This window comes from Erinaceus europaeus, chromosome 9 (genome assembly GCF_950295315.1).
Source record: "Erinaceus europaeus chromosome 9, mEriEur2.1, whole genome shotgun sequence".
Taxonomy (NCBI): domain Eukaryota; kingdom Metazoa; phylum Chordata; class Mammalia; order Eulipotyphla; family Erinaceidae; genus Erinaceus; species Erinaceus europaeus.
The window spans coordinates 70,550,484-70,565,418 of NC_080170.1; positions in this window are offsets into that span (position 1 = coordinate 70,550,484).

A 14,935-nucleotide genomic window follows, 5' to 3' on the forward strand; every position below is an offset into this window, starting at 1 on the left:
AACAGTAGTGATAATCCTTGGCTGTGTTCAAAGCATTTTCATATATACTTTTCATTTGTGTACTGACTACTTAGCTCAGTGTTGAAGTTATAATGTCCCCTATTCTTACTGAGTTGCTCTCTGTACTTATATGCACATCCATTTGCTTCTCTTTTGCTCCTCACTTGAGCAACTGTCCAGCATTCTTCTACTGATACTTACTTTTGCATTTTTTTCTGGAACCTGTTCATTTTATTTACTATTGTGTTACCAAATATTCTGTATCATCAAAGAAGGGACAATATTTTCTAAAACGAATGGAAGTATATGTCTTTTTCAGGAATGATACTCATGTCTAAAAAGAGGTACTGACTAGATAGACAAGATGTCCCAAAACCTAGATATAGACCAGATTCTGTGAGAGAGAGCATATGTTCACACTTACCCATAAACTAGTGCAAAATATATACCTGGAAGCAGAAGTACACTAGAGTTTGCAGTGAGTACCCCCCCCAACACTTCCTCTCCACTATTCCAACCTTTGGGTCCATGATTGCTCAACAATTTGTTTGGCTTTGTATGTTAACTCTCTTTTCAGCCACCAGGTTCCAGATGCCATCAGGATGCCGGCCAGGTTCTCCTGGACTGAAGACCCCACCAATGTGTCCTGGAGCTCTGCTTCCCCAGAGACCCACCCTACTAGGGAAAGAGAGAGGCAGACTGAGAGTATGGACAGACCAGTCAACGTCCATGTTCAGCGGGGAAGCAATTACAGAAGCCAGGCCTTCCACCTTCTGCAAACCACTATGACCCTGGGTCCATGCTCCCAGAAGGACAGAGAATGGGAAAGCTATCAGGGGATGGGATAGGATATGGAGATTGGGTGGTGGGAATTGTGTGGAAATGTACCCCTCCTACCCTATGATTTTGTTAATTTATCCTTTTTAAATAAAAATAAATTTAAAAAATTATAAAATATAAAAATAAAGAAAAAAATGTGCGCTTTTAGCAGGAACTAATGAATTAGCAGAATTCTAAAGACAGAATGTGCTAAGACAGAGAATTTCATCCTTTACCAGAAATTTCTAGAAGAAATTGATGGCTTCATATATGCTCAAAAACATCTTTTAGGGGGTCGGGCAGTAGCGCAGTGGGTTAATCACATGTGACCCAAAGTGCAAGGTCCTGCGCAAGGATCCCACCTGGCTTCCCACCTGTAGGGGAGGCACTTCATAGGCAGTGAAGCAGGTCTGCAGGTGTCTGTCTTTCTCTCCTCCTCTCTGTCTTCTCCTCCTCTCTCCATTTCTCTCTGTCATAAACAACAACAATGACATCAATAACAACAATAATAATAACCACAACAATGATAAAACAACCAGGGTAACAAAAGGGGAAAATAGTCCTCCAGGAGCCGTGGATTCGTAGTGCAGACACAGAGCCCTGACAATAACCCTGGCAGCAATATATATTTTATAAGATTACATTTTTCAAAGGGAGTATTTACTCAAAATTGAGAATATCTACTGATATTGAGTTAAGAGTACTTTTTTCCTATCCCAACTTATGTTTTTTTTCTAATCTGTAAGTACTATTAGTATTATTGCTATTGTTTTATAATTTAACATACAAATTTAAAGTTTGTTTACAGGTAACCCAGACCTAAAGACACCTAGACATATCATACTTAGAATGGAAAGGAATAAGGATAAAGAAAGGATCCTGAAGGCTGCAAGAGAAAAACAAAGAATCACCTACAAAGGAAAACCCATAAGATTAGCAGCAGACTTCTCCATACATACACTACAGGCCAGAAGAGAATGGCAAGATACCTATCTATCGAGTGCTCAATGAGAAAGGCTTTCAACCAAGAATACTATATCCTGCGAGACTGTCATTCAGACTAGATGGAGGCATCAAAACCTTCTCAGACAAGCAACAGTTGAAGGAATCAACTATCACCAAGCCTGCCCTGAAAGAAGTTCTCAGAGGTCTCCTATAAACAATCAGACCACCACAAATAGGGCATATATCAAAACACTCTAAAACTCTACAAGAATGGCATTAAAATATCTTCAATCTTTGATATAAATAAATTTCAATGGCCTAAATTCACCTATTAAAAGACACAGAGTAGGAAGATGGATCAGAAAACACAAACCAACAATATGCTGTCTACAGGAAAACCCCCTAACTCAACAAGACAAACACAGACTTAAAGTGAAAGGATGGAAAACTATCATGCAAGCCAATAGCCCACAAAAAAGGGCAGAGGCAGCTATTCTCATATCAGACACAATAGACTTTAAAATAGATAATATTTAAAAAGATAGGAATGGACACTACTTAATGCTCAGAGGATCGGTCAATCAAGAGGACTTAACAATTATTAACACCTATGCACCCAATGAGAAGCCATCTAAATACATCAAACTTCTACTGAAAGAGCTACAGCAATATATTAACAGCAACACAATCATAGTAGGGGACTTCAACACCCCACTCTCTCAAGTTGACAGATCATCCAGGCAGAAAATCAATAAAGACATAAGGGAGCTAAATGAAGAGATAGATAAACTAGAACTATTGGACACTTCCAGAGTCATTCATCTCAAGAAACTGGAATAGACATTTTACTCAAATCCACATGGGTCATTCTCAAGGATAGACCATATGTTAGGCCACAAAGACAGCATCAGCCAATTCATGAGCATTGAAATCATCCCCTCACCACAGGGTTTTTACTTTGGTGCCCTACTTACAATTTGGTCATGTCCTGCTTTTATGGAGATTGGGTGGTGGAAATTGTGTGGAGTTGTACCACTCCTACCCTATGGTTTTGTTAATTTATCCTTTCTTAAAAAATTAAATCATCCCAGGCATCTTCTCAGACTACAATGGAATTAAACTAAGACTTAACAATCAACAAAAGATTAGTAACAGTCCCAAAATGTGGAAGCTCAACAGTACACTTCTTAACAACTTCTGGGTCAAAGAGGAAATAAAGGAAGAAATCAAAATGTTTCGAGACTCCAATGAAAATGAAGACACAAGCTATAAAAATATTTGGGACACAGGTGAAAACGTTCTTGGACGAGAACTGCATTTTATATATGTAAGGATGCCAGTTGTCAAATATACTCATGATAAACTATTTTACAATTTAAGAATAACCTATGTTAAGCATGTTAATTTAATTTTATTTTTTAAGTTTTAAAAATATTTATTTATTTATTTATTGGATAGACACAGCTAGAAATTGAGAGGGAAGGTGGTTACAGAGGGTGAGAGAGACAGAGAGACACCTGCAACACATATTACAGAGAGGAAGGAGCCAGGTTCAAGTCCCCGGTTCCCACCTCAGGGGGAAACCTGACTCCTTCCACACTGTAATAAGTGTGCTCAACCAGGTGCACCACCACCTGGCCCCAATCATGATAATTTTAAACTTCATATAAATCACATTGTAATCATAACCTCCTTTCTAATGACTTAAAATACCGAAGAATACAATAATTTCTGTAAAGCCCTATTGTGCTCTCTGGGGTACTATTCATGAAAGATTTGTTTTCTTTTAAAATTTTACATTTTTTATTATCTTTTTTAAAATTTATTGAATAGTGACAGTCAGAAATCAAGAGGTGGAGACTGAGGACTTCAACCCAGGTCCTTGCACATTACAATAGGTGCACTCCACCCGGGTGTACTAACACCCAGCCCCATTTCATGAAACTTTGAAGTGTTATTTTCTTTTTTTAAAATTTTTTTATATTTATTTATTTATTCCTTTTTGTTGTCTTTGTTGCTTTATTGTTGTAGTTATTATTGATGTCGTCGTTGTTGGACAGGACAGAGAGAAATGGAGAGAGGAGGGGAAGATAGAGAGGGAGAAAGATAGATACCTGCAGATCTGCTTCACCTCCTGTGAAGTGACTCCCCTGCAGGTGGGGAGCCGGGGGCTTGAACCGGGATCCTTACTTCAGTCCTTGCGCTTTGTGCCACATGTGCTTAACCCGCTGCGCTACAGCCTTGCTCCCCAAGTGTTATTTTCTAAATTTTGTTTATAAAACAAATACATCTGCCTATAATTTTACTAAAGAATCAAGCACCTTCACTTATTAAAATATTATTACCACAATTGTTTCTCTCAAGTGTTAGAATAAGAAGTTATTTTTTAAAAATATCATGACGGGGGTCCAGTGTGGCAAACCTGATTGAATACATGTGTTTACAATGCACAAGAACCTGGGTTCAAGCCCCCAGTACCTACCTGCAAGTGGTAAAACTTTGCAAGTGGTAAAGCAGCAGAGTTGCAGATGTCTATGTTTCTCTCCCTCTCTAGTTTCCTTTACCTTCTTGATTTCTGGCTGTCTCTATCCAATAAATGAAGGCAATTTAAAAAATATATCCTGATAAATAATTTACAGTACATCCCAAAAACTGGTGGTGGTACAAGTGTTTGAACCACCATTATATACATTTTTCTTTCTCACTAGGCAAGGTGCTTCTATGGGAACCCCAAGTTGGACTTCTATTAATAATATAATTTATTTTTTGAAAACTTTGTCATCTCCTCTTTTCAATTTCCCTGCCAGCATATAAAGCATGGATAAATAATTTTACATACATACAGAGAGGTATGAAACATTTGTACTATTATTCTTGACTCTTAACTGAGCACATACATTAAGAAGCAAACTTTCTTTTGTTGATACTTTATCAAGCATCTCAGGAGACTATACCTAGCTGAAATGATTTATATTTACTTCTTAAAATTCTACAATTTGGTACAGTTATAAATTTGGTTCTTCTTCTTCTAGCGTTTGCCCTTCTTCCGTAGCCAGTCAACAGCGTCAGGTTGAAAGCTGTCAGGAGCTGCTTGTTGCTGGCTTTGAAAGTGACTGGGATCCATGTGGATTCAGTTGGCTAGGAAGGATCGTCAGTTTCCCCAATGAATGGGTACTCACGGGATGCACCACGAGAAGGTCGATCCAATGCATCCCATTTGGTAAATGTCATTTAAAATAACTTTACTCTGCAAAGCTTTTGAAACTCCATTATTGAAGACCTTGATATACTTTTTTAAAAAGTCATAGATGTTACTATTTAAAATAGTGCATAGAGCTAAGCTCATGGGGCACAAAGCGCAAAGACCGGCAGTTCGAGGCCCCCGGCTACCCACCTGCAAGGGGGTTGCTTCATAAGTGGTGAAGCAGGTCTACAGGTATCTATCTTTCTCTCTATCTTCCCCTCCTCTCTCCATTTCTCTCTGTCCTATCCAACAATGACCACATCAATAACAACAGCAACAACTACAACAATAAAACAACAAGGGCAACAAAAGGGAATAAATAAATAAATTTTAAAAATAATAAATAAAATAAAGACTATATTGAAGATTAAGTCCTTCCCACCTACTTGAAGAAATCTCTTGTGCAATACTTGAAAAGGCTGCATAAGTAAACTGTAATTTTTATTATCTTTATTTATTTATTGAATATAGACAGCCATAAATCAAAAAGGAAGGGGTAATAGAGTGTGAGAGATAGAGAGACACCTGCAGCCTTGCTTCACCACTTGTGAAGCTTTTCCCTTGCAGATGGGGGCGGAGGGCTCAAACCTGGGGCTTTGTGCATTATAACATGTGCACTCAACCAGGTGCACCAGCACCCAGTCCCGTAAACCGTAAATTTATAAGTCATGGAGGTAGCACACCAGGTTGAGCACACATGTTATATGTTCAAGTTTCCAGTCCCCACCTGCAGGGTGAAAAGCTTCACAACTGGTGAAGCAGCACTCTAGGTCTTTTTCTCCTCCTTCCTCCTCTCTATCTTGTCCTTCCCTTCCAGTTTCTCTCTGTATGTATAAAAGTAGGGGGCAGATGGTGGCGCACCTGGTTGAGCACACATGCTACAGTGCTCAAGGACACAGGTTCAAGCCCCCAGTCCCCACCTACAGGAGGAAAGTTTTTTTTTAATTTAAAAAAGGATTAATTAACAAAACCATAAGGTAGGAGGGGTACAACTCCACACAATTCCCACCACCCAATCTCCATAACCCACCCCCTCCCCTGATAGCTTTCCCATTCTCTATCCCTCTGGGAGCATGGACCCAGGGTCATTGTGGGTTGCAGAACATAGAAGGTCTGGCTTCTGTAATTGCTTCCCCGCTGAACATGGGCTTGACTGGTCGGTCCATACTCCCAGTCTGCCTCTCTCTTTCCCTAGTAGGGTGTGTCTCTGGGGAAGCTGAGCTCCAGGACACATTGGTGGGGTCTTCAATCCAGGGAAGCCTGGCCAGCATCCTGGTGGCATCTGGAACCTGGTGATTGAAAAGAGAGTTAACATACAAAGCCAAATAAATTGTTGAGCAATCATGGACCCAAAGCTTGAAATAGTGGGGAGGAAGTGTTAGGGAGGTACTCACTGCAAACTCTACTGTACTTCTGCTTTCAGGTATATATTTTGCAGTAGTTTATGGATACGTGTGAATATAAGCTCTCTCTCACAGAAACTGGTGTATATCTAGGTTATGGGACTTTGTTAGAAAGTGAACCACCTGAGATGAAATTAGAGTGTACTATAAAAGGAAAGGTCTCACCCGAGTAATGAAGCTGAGGGTTGTCATTCCACATGTGAAGTCTCTGGACACAGTCTGAGGTCATACATGTTGAGGTGGCAATCATTGCGTTGGTTAGGTTGGTGACTGGCGGATGCAATATTATTTGGTATGGATTGGGAGATGCATAATGGAAAGTGGGCCCTATCCAAGGGTTCCAGGACTGGGGGAAGTAGGGGCTCTATAGTGAAGATGTGAGGTTCCTGCTGTCTTAGGGTTCAGGAGGAAAGTTTTACAGATGGTGAAGCAGTGCTGCAGGACTCTCTCTCTCTCTCTCTCTCATCTCCCCCTCCTCTGTCAATTTCTGTCTGTCTCTATCCAACAAATAAATGAAGGTAATAAAATAAAAACTCATAAATAATGAATAAATAAATAAAAATATCTTTAAGAAAGTATAAATTTAGTTATCTGACTTTAGTTAATATTAAGATGTTTTTTAAAAGAAATGTTCTTGGAGTAGATAGGATACTGGCTGTACATAAGACTTTCAGGCCAGAGATTCTGAAGTCCCACATTGAACTTCTTACATCAACAAAAGCCAAGAGTTATGCAGTGTTCTAATAAAAACAAAATTTTACAAAATTTAATAAAGCAACATAAATTAAAAGCCTAGAATCTGGACAAATAAGTCCAGGTCTTAGTAACACCATCTTCAAACTGTTTGTCCTTGAAGAATGTATGGAAGTTTAGGTTTAACTCTTTCTTTCTCTTTTCATTTATAAACTGGGAATCCTAGTTAACATGATTTTAAAGTATTTCCCTGAGGACTATATGAATTAATATAGTAGTATTTAAGATTTATAATAAGCTCTCAAATATTTGCTATTACTTTAGCAATACTAATAACATAAAAGAGCTCACAGTTTTGCTTCTCATATTTATTTACTTTCCCTTTTGTTGCCCTTGTTGTTTTTCACTGTTGTTATAGTTATTATTGTAGTTGTTATTGATGTCGTTGTTGGATAGGACAGAGAGAAATGGAGAGAGGAGGGGAAGACAGAGAGGGGAGAGAAAGACAACTGCAGACTGGCTTCACCACTTGTGAAGTGACTCCCCTGCAGGTGGGGAGCCTGGGGCTGGAACCGGGATCTTTATGCAGGTACTTTTGCTTTGTGTCACCTGTGGTTAACCTGCTGTGCTACCACCAGACCCCCAGAGCTCACAGTTTTGCAAAGTACTACTGTATAAATGCATACATTTGTACAAGCTCGGATACAATATTGAATGTTCTTACATATTCTTGTATACTATACTGAGTTCTATAGAAGCAAAGAGTTTTGAGTACATTTTGAAATGTAGAGCTTTCTATCCACTATATACAACTTATTACCATGTGTGTCACAGCGTTGCTACTATTACTTTTGATCATTTTAAGTCAGTGATTTTAACTTACTCATGCTCAAAACTTATGATTTTTATCACTTCTCAGTCAAAATTGCTTATTCAAGAAAAAAGTCTTATACATTGGGGCAGGGTGATGGCACACCTGTTTGAGTGCACATGTTACAGTGTGCAAGGACCCAGGTTTGAGCCCCCAGTCCCCACCTGCAGAGAAAAGCTTCATGAGTGGTGAAGCAGGACTGCAGGTATCTATCTCTCTCCCTATCTCCCCATTCCACTCAATTTCTGGATGTCTCTATTCAATAAAAATAAAGATAATTAAGAAAATTTTATACATTGAAAGGACTATCTGGTTAAACATTATATTTTGGACTGGCAAAGTAACTCACTTGGGTAGTGCACTTGCTTTCCATGTGTGTGACCAGGTTCCATCAGGACCACTACAAATCAGAGGACATTTAAATACTATGGTACTTTCCCCCCATCTCTCTCTCTCTCTCTGTCTCTCTGTCTCTCCCTTTCTCTCTGAAAATGTCAGGCTGGAGCTCAGTAATGGCAATAAATAAATAAATAAATAAACTTATACTCTGAAAAAGCTAAACATGACTGATGATATTATTTGGCACACTAATATTTATAAATTTATAATCTTTCACATCACAAAAATGATTCAAGAAAAATTTATAAAAATAAAGTAAATAAAAAAGAGTAATATGAATGGCAAGGAAAAGAATGAAATATATATATATATGCAAATATATATATAATGGAAAATAAAATGTAGTCAAAGTTTTAACAGCCACATAAAGAAAAGAACTGTTGCAGGATTCCTAATACCCTGCAAATCTGCAATCTGACAGGGTAGAGCACCCCCCAAAATGTTAATTTGCCAAAATGTCTAGATCCAAGGATCAGCAAAATAGCTCACTTGAATACTGCACTGCTTTGCCATGTGCATGACCCGGTTTTGAGTCCTGCCTCCATCACACTGAAAGAAGCTTTGATGGTCTCTCCCTCCTTTTTGCACCTCTCCCCTTTCTCTCTGCCTATATCTCTCTTAAATGGTTTAGGTTTGTGTTTTGTATAGGTATTGGTAGATATAGATATATCCAGAGCAGTTTTTTTTTCAGCTTGTGTCATCTTGGCTGTGGAACTAAACTTTATAAAGGCCCAGCTCTGGTTTATAGTGGTTCTGGGGCTTAAATTTGGCATCTTGGATCCTCAAACAAGCATGGAACTCTTTTGCATAGCCATTATGCTATTACCCCAGCCCACCTCAAGCATTATCGTTTTAAAATATTTATTTATTCCTTTTTGTTTCCCTTGTTCTTATTGTTGTAATTATTATTGTTGTTGTTGGACAGGGCAGAGAGAAATGGAGGAGAGGAAGACAGGGGGAAAGTGATAGATAGAAGTCAAAAGACCTGCTTCACTGCCTGTTAAGCAACTCCCCTGCAGGGGGGAGCAGAACTGGGATCCTTACACTGATCCTTCTATTTGTGCCACGTGCACTTAACCCACTGCACTACTGCCTGACTCCCCAGCATTAACTTATTTTAAAATAGATTTTGTTTCTAAGAGACAGAAAGAGAGGCCAAGTGGTGGTGCACCTGACTGAGTACACATGTCACATGTCTAAGGATCCAGGTTCAAGTCCCCAGTCCCCACCTGCAGGGGGAAAACTTTGCAAGTGGTGAACTGGGCTGCAGTTGTCTCTTTTTTCCTTTTCTTTTTTCTTTCTTTCTTTTTTTTTTTTTTTTGGCTCCACCACTCGGTTTGGCTCAGTGCCTGCACTACTCATCCACTGCTCTTGGAGGCCATTTTTTTCCCTTTTGTTACCTTGGTTGTTTTACCATTGTTGTGGTCATTATTATCATTGTTATTGATGTTGGATAGGACTGAGAGATCTGGAGAGAAGAGGGAGAGACAGAGAAGGGGAGCAAAAGACAGATACCTGCAGACCTACTTACCACCTGTGAAGTAACTCCCTTGCAGGTGGGGAGCTGGGGCTCTAACCTGACAGGATCCTTGCATAGGTCCTTGCTCTTTGCTCCACGTGCGCTTAACCTACTGTGCCACCGCCCGACCCCCTCTTTCTCTCTTTTTCTCTAGCACTCCTTCCCTCTAGATTTCTGGCTGTTTCTACCCAATCACTAAATAAAGATAACTGAAAAAAATAAATTAACACAGGTTCACTCAAGAGAGACAGAGAGAAAACAGAGTATGTATTACTACACCTCACTCTCAACATCAAAATGTCATCACCCTCTTAGAGTCCCCAGATATGCAAACATAAAGGTCTGAATATATTTTATCCTGTTTTCTTTCTTCATTTGTCTCTTGAATCCCACATTTGGGTATGTTCATGTGGTATTTCTGATTTGTGACACTTAGCCTGCCCCTCCAGTTCCATCTCTGTTGTAGCTACAGGAAACATTTTTTCTCCTATTAAAACTGAGCAGTATTCCACAGTGTAATCATACCACGACTTGCTTGTCCACTCAACTGTCCATTAGCCATTTGGATTGTTTACAAATCTTCATTATCAATGATGCTACTATGATGAATATAGGGGTACAGATATCTTGTCAGATTAGTATTAGTTTCCCTGATAGATATCCATAGACAAAATCTCGCTAGATATGATGGTAGCTATGTTTTTAATTTCTTGAGAAAATTCCATATCATTTTCTAAAGAAAATGTATCAGATTGTATTCCTACCAATAGTGGCTAAGGATTCTCCTCCTCATCCTCATCAAAATTTGTTGCTCCTGGCAACAATTTGATTTAGGCCATTCTCATCAGTGTTGGATGATTTTAAAGAATTTTTTAATTAATTAATTATTTTACAGAGCACTACTCAGGTCTGGTTTATGGTGGCACAGGGAACTGAATCTGGACTTGGGAGCCTCAAGCATCAGAGTCTCTTTGCATAAGCATTATGCTATCTTGTTGGTCATTTCTCACTACTGTTTGTTTTCATTGCCCCTGGGGATAACTGCCTGGGCTCTGTGTCTACACAATGAATTACCTGCTCCCAGACACCAGTTTGCCCCCACACCCTCCTTTTAATAGAATGAGACATTCCTATTGCAGATAATCAAGTAGACTATTAATCCATCTATATATAACTAAGGGGCTAAACTTATAAAATAGAGAAAGGTGAAGAGTCAAGTAGTGACGCACCTGGTTCAGTTCACATGTTACAGCATGCAAGAACCTAGATTCAGGCCCCCGGTCTTCACCTGCCAAGGGAAAGCTTTGCAAGGGGTGAAGAAGTGCTACAGGTGTCTCTCTGTCTCTCTTCCTTTCCATCTCCCTTTCCATTTCTGGCCGTCTCTATCGACTAAATAAACAGACATAATAAATATAAAGTAGAGAAAGGCAAATCTTTTTCAACAAATGATACTGGGAAAACAGAACAGCATATGGAAATAGAATGACTCTAGACCACCACCTCACACCATTCACATCCTCTAACTTCCCTCTGTACTTCTGCTTATCTCTTTATAACTAAGGTATGTTGAGTTAGAAATCAGTCACTGAAATTTATGGGGAAAAGTGTTGCTCAATGATGTCATAAAGGGACATCTTGATAGAAATCTTTTACAGTGGACAATCAGAACCTAGTGATTCATTTAGCATAACAGTATCCCTTCCAGTCAAACAGTTACATGGCAGGATACATCTCCACTGACACACCATCTCTTATAAATTGTACACAGCAGCCCAAGAGGGAGAGGGAGAGAGAGAGAGAGAGAGAGAGAGAGAGAGAATTGCTTTCAGGGTGATTGCTGGGACTAAGTAAATACACTATGAATACACTGCTCCTGGAGGCTACTTTTTAACTTTTGTTGCCCTTGTAGTTTATCGTTGTTGTTATTGTTGTTGTTGTTGTTGCGGTCATTGTTGTTGGATAGGACAGAATGAACTCCAGAGAGGAGGGGAAGATAGAGAGGATGGGAGAAAGACCACTTGTGAAGCAACCCACCTGTAGGGTCCTTGCGCTTCACACCATGTGCACTTAACCTGCTGTGCCACCACCCGACGACCCCCAAGAAAGAGAGTTTTTAAAGGCAGGTAACTGCCATCTTCTCCAGTTTGCTATCACTTGATTAAATCTGTTTTTTTGTCTCACTGAATCTTATCTCTTAATTAATTGGTTTTGTAAGTAAGCAATACGATCCTTTGACTGCATAGCATTCCTAGACCATGAGTATCCTGAAGCAGTGAGTGTGAGATTAAACTACATTCATCAGCCCTGGTAGTCTTAATCCCTGGCAACTCTGTGACCTAGAGAATCAGAGAAAAATTCAAGCTAAAGTACACTGTTTATAGATGCACCTGCTCTTGATAAAAACTGCCACCTACGTCCAGATGGGACTACTTTGTTACTCTTGACTAAATACCTTAAATGGCAGATATATATTTGTTGTCTTCTTGACTCTCTGTAACCTCGAATGCTGTAAAATCCTATAAGTGAAGCAGAGCTTGAATAAATAGTTCATCTACCTAATACTACAGAATAAAATAGAACTATGTCTTCTATGGCAGAGCACAAGAAAAAGGTGCATTAGTATGTTGTACAGTATGAGATACAGAGACTTCTGTCCTTCAGGTCATTCCTAAGACACCACCACTATGGAATGGTGACTCTCTTTTTATTTTTTTAAGATTCTTCTTATTTATTTATTTCTTTATTTATTCCCTTTTGTTGCCCTTATTGTTGTCCTTGTTGTTGTCATTGTTGTTGGACAGAGAGAAATGGAGAGATGAGGGGAAGACAGAGGGGGAGAGAAAGAGAGACACCTACAGACCTGCTTCACTTCTTGTGAAGTGACTCCCCTATAGGTGGGGAGCTAGGGGCTCAAACAGTGATCCTTATGCTGGTCCTTGTGCTTTGTGCCATATGTGCTTAACTGCTGTGCTACTGCTCAACTCGCTGAATGGTGACTTTCTAATACCCAGGACTAAGAGGTAGAACTGGTGCTAGTCATAAGTGACTTTTTCCTGATGCAATTCCTGCCAAAGGGAGTTGGGCAATTCCTAGGCATTCATAATGACTTTTCCTTCTCCTTCCCCTTCCCCTTCTTTTTTCTCTTCCCTTTCCCCTCCCTCTCCCCCTCCCCTTCCTACTTCTCCTTCTTCTTCCACCTTTGTTTTAAACTCATAAACAATGTTAGAGAGATAGTGAGAAAAGGCATGTACCCAGGTGAAGGAATTTATATAAACAGAGCCATACAGGGAGTCATATAGGTAGCACAGCAGGTTAAGCATAGGTGGTAAAATGCTCAAGGACCAGTTTAAGGATCTGGATTCAATCCCCAGGCTCCTCACCTGCAGGGTAGTCCCTTGACAAGAGGTGAAGCAGGTCTACCAGTGTTTATTGTTCTCTGTACCTCTTTGTCTTCCCCATCTCTCTTGATTTCTCTCTTTCCTATCCAACAATGACATCAGTAACAACAATGACTGCATTTTAAAAAAGTGCTACAAAAGGAAATAAATATTTTTAAAAAGAGGCATACAAGTGGGTTAAAGGCAAGTCACACAAAGTCCAATGACAGGTGGAAGGATACCCTTTCAAGCCCCTGGCTCCCCACCTGAAGGGGAGTCACTTCACAGGTGGTAAGGCAGGTCTGCAAGTGTTAGTCTTTCTCTCCCCCTCTGTCTTCCCCTCCTCTTTCCATATCTCTCTGTCCTATCCAACAACAATGACATCAATAATAATGATAATATTGACCACAACAATGGTAGAACAAACAGGGTAACTAAAGGAAAAAAATGGCCCACAGGAGTAGTGGATTTATGGTGCAAGCACCTAGCCCTGGCAATAACCCTGGAGGCAAAAAAAAGAGGCATACAGATTGACATTTACCAGCAGCCAGGATTACCTGAAAGCCAGCTAGACCCACTAGATTCCAGAGAACTCTAGGCACAGCCAATTGCAAAGCATATTCAACAGTGCAAAACAATCTGACCAATTATAAGTGGAACAGGAGTGAAACTGCAGAAGACCAATAAAACACAAAACCTCAGCCACTCATCTGGTGTTGGGCACCTGGGTTGCTTCCAGGTTTTAGCTATTATGAATTGTGCTGCTATGAACATAGGAGTACACACCTCTTTTTGGTTGGGTGTTATGGAGTCCTTGGGGTATAACCCCAGGAGAGGAATTATTGGGTCATATGGAAGGTCCATGTCTAGCCTTCTGAGAGTTTTCCAGACTGCTCTCCACAGAGACTGTACCAATTTACATTCCCACCAGCAATGTAAAAGGGTTCCTCTGTCCCCACATCCTCTCCAGCATTTGTTGCTGCTGTCCATTTTGATGTATGCCATTCTTACAGGAGTGAGGTGGTATCTTAGTGTTGTCTTGATTTGCATTTCTCTGATAATCAGTGACCTAGAGCAGTTTTTCATATGTTTGTTAGCCTTTTGGATCTCCTCTGTGGTGAATGTTTTGTTCATTTCCTCTGTCCATTTTTGGATGGGGTCATTTGTGGCTGAGAAAGCTGTGGTATATATACACAATGGAATACTATGCAGCTATCAAGAACAATGAACCCACCTTCTCTGACCAATCTTGGACAGAGCTAGAAGGAATTATGTTAAGTGAACTAAGTCAGAAAGATAAAGATGAGTATGGGATGATCCCACTCATCAACAGAAGCTGACTAAGAAGATATGAAAGGGAAACTAAAAGCAGGACCTGATCAAATTGTAAGTAGGGCACCAAAGTAAAAACCCAGTGGTGAGGGGTAGGCATGTAGCTTCCTGGGCTAGTGGGGGGTGGGAGTGTGCGGGAGGGATGGGTCACAATCCTTTGGTAGCGGGAATGGTGTTTATGTACACTCCTAGCAAAATGTAGACATATAAATCAGTAGCTAATTAATATGAGAGGGGGAAATCAATTGTATGTCTCAAAGTTTCTCAAAAGACAAACTGAATCTTTTTAATATATAGGCTATGTATTTGATATGCGGACTCTCTCAAAAGCCT